This window comes from Rhagoletis pomonella, unplaced genomic scaffold, assembly GCF_013731165.1.
Source record: "Rhagoletis pomonella isolate Grant_MI unplaced genomic scaffold, Rhpom_1.0 Rhpom_scaffold_00002, whole genome shotgun sequence".
In the NCBI taxonomy this organism is placed as follows: Eukaryota; Metazoa; Arthropoda; class Insecta; order Diptera; family Tephritidae; genus Rhagoletis; species Rhagoletis pomonella.
Window position 1 is genome coordinate 58951870 of NW_023458556.1, and position 3029 is coordinate 58954898.

The 3029-nt window shown below is 35.3% G+C and overlaps 1 protein-coding gene and 1 long non-coding RNA gene across 3 annotated transcripts in view; both read left to right on the forward strand.

Annotated features, from left to right (window-relative positions):
• The window catches only part of LOC118733882 (protein vav), a 386101-nt gene that overhangs the window by 98814 nt on the left and 284258 nt on the right, over window positions 1–3029 (forward strand). The gene's annotated exons all lie outside the window — the stretch shown is intronic.
• LOC118733889 lies at window positions 1958–3029 on the forward strand. The gene is made up of 2 exons (XR_004992302.1): window positions 1958–2396; window positions 2567–3029. It is a non-coding gene; the product is annotated as an uncharacterized LOC118733889 (long non-coding RNA).

Below are 3029 nucleotides of genomic sequence, written 5' to 3' on the forward strand. Positions count from 1 at the left end.
TAATTGTAGCTTTTAGCTTTAAAATTTGTTGTGGAAAGAAAAAATTTATAGCTTTCGGTTTTTAAGAAAAAATGGTATGTAGTGCTAACTTGACGCCATACACCTAGTCGATAGAATTGAGATATTGAAAATGTTATTTTTATACACATTAAGTTTGAAGTGCAAGAGGTATTCCCTTCCAATATCACGACAAATCACCGAATGTCAAGATGCAGTATCGATTGGAACGTGGTTAAAGAAATGGTTAAAATCTGGAGCGAAATATCCAGCTGAAGTGGTAACTAAACAACAAAATCAAATTTGAAATATACTACACATACTTACATACTTGTATGTATGTACATGCAAAACTGATATGTATTGTAAAAGAAATTGCGAAACATCCGCGATTCTACTACATATACACACATACCGTGCCGGTAAAAAAATGGTACCTCAACATTTTGACCAGTTTTGTATTTCTTGATCATGATAAGACATTTCTAAATATGGCTATTACCATACTCACATAACAAATGTGCAATAATTTTCTAAATACAACTCCGTCAACTATTTTAGGTATGCGACGAATCTCGAGCTCTTATGAACGCAATAACGTCTGCATTTACACCTTTTTTGACTGTTGAAGAATGTGCAAATGCTTGCAACCCTCAAATTAATAAAATGCCAGCCTGTTACATTCGTAATGATTGTGCTCATGTCATGAATATGTGGGCACGTTTCTTGAAGAAAGTCGTGAGGCCTAGAATTAAAGAATTTTACCATATAGCGATTGGAACATTGATTATAACCACAGATTTGAAAATTGCCCGAGCCATTACAAAATCTATACTACTTATATGCTCTTGTGAAACAATTGGTAACGCCACAATAACAATGAATAATGCAGAGCTTTTGATCACCCAGCTTGCGACTGAAGAGACTCCAAATTTTATTGAAATAAAAAATCTCATTCATAATATTTTAGTCACGACAGACATCGCATTAGACAATGATATAAAAGATAAAGAGCCATCTATAGACTTTTATGATGAAACCGAAAACGATGAAGAAATCAATGAAAACAACGAAGTAGAATCAAGCATTGGATTCAGTTGGCGCGATTGGGGCTTAACCATTCAAAAGGACGTATTTTCTGTACTGAATTCCGAAGAGGGAAATAAAGACAACCCACGAGTATGTCCAAAAATAGCAACACAGCTATTGAAGAAAGTTGAAACTTTACCTTTATGGACAAATATCTGCAGGGATTCTTTCGGCCGTGGAAGAGTCCCTGCTTCCAGTGCTCATATAGAGAGCGAAATGAATTTGAGCAAGACAAAGGCCGCTTGGTCATTTTGGAAATGGAGGAAACGAAAAAAGATGATAAAAATTTAAAACATTCAAAAGGAGACCAAAGTGATATCACCATAAACGAAACTGGGTCTGAAACGCAAATATTAGAAGATACGTATAATTCTGGGAAGATGGACTTAATTCAAAATGAAGATCCATTTATAGTAGCATCTATGTCCGAAGGGGAAAATCAAATTACACAGAGTACACTTAATGAAGACGAAGAATGCGAAATTTTCAAAACGATTTGTTTACCAGGATCGGGATATCCGTGCGTTTTATGCAGTAACGTAGTACATAGAAAATGCTCCAAAGCGATCAACGAGGAAGGAAACTATAGCCAAAAAAGAATGTGCAAGAATTGTTCGCATGATAACCACAAAGGGGCAAGACTGGCTTTAAAGTCCTGTGAAAATTGGAGAGGGGAAGGAATAGAAAAAGTCTCTAAGCCTGGAAAATATTTAGGCAGGAATAAAAGTGCTGTCAAAGACAGTTTAACTTTCGAGACTTTCAAGAAAATACCAATTTTAAAAAACGGCTCCTCAATGGGATTAGAGTTTACTAAAATAGGGAATAGTAAAATCACAGTATCTAACACCTGTACTTTTGATAGTCTATTTCAAATTTTACTCGCTGCCGCTGTGGACAACGCACACATAAAAGATTACATCAAGGATAAAAGACAAGATAACTTACTATTCAATGTCATCGATTACACTATGGGCTCTTTAAAAATTACACCAAAAACCTATGTAATTAGGGCTGAAGCTATTATGAGCACAATACCAATTATCAAAAAGAGCAATACGATGCAATATATTGATGCGGCAACCAACATCGCCACGCTTTATGAAAATTTATTTGCACGGCAACCAACTTTAATCAAACAATCAGAATGTTGTGGTGAAAATGTCGAAAAATCGTGCCATTCCTCACAGATGAGCTTCTGCTGGATAGTAATTTCGAAGATTTAGCCCTGCAACGCATCATTGAAGTGGATCCAAGAATTTGTCCTGCATGCAGAAATAGAAAAACAGAGCAATGGAAGCTGCTACATATAGGTTAACATTTTTTAAATATCATCAATTTCCCATAGAATTTTTAAGTAATGGTCTGCTATCTTTTTTTAAGCATACACATTAGGGAGGTCTAAATATGCATAATCAAAATATCAAGAAAACGTAATTATTTTGTCAATTATTATTTTCTTTACACACTTTTTCTCTTTCAGATCGTGTTATAGCATTTGAACCAGCTCAAATCTCTGGGCCTGTACAGCTCGACAAGATCCCGAAATGTTTGCGTGCTGGCGAGGAAACTTTTAAACTGGTTGGATGCGTCGGCTTTAAGGGTCTAAACAATACTGGATCGCGATGCTCAACCAGCTTGGGCCACTACATCGGCATCGCCTTCCGAAGAGGAAAGTTTATTATATACGATGACCTAAACGACAGAGAGATAGCTACGAAGTCAACGCACAAAATATTGCTAAGTCTTTTAATTTATGTAATTATATAAATAAAATTAAAAAAATTTTATACCCATCGAAATCTATTATTTCCAACTTTTATTAAATATCATTTCAAGCGCTACGTAGTAACTTTCTCGATATCTAAATTCCATCGACAATGGAAGTTAGCGCTACATACCATTTTCTCTTAAACCACGAAAGCTACAAATTTTTTCTTTCCACA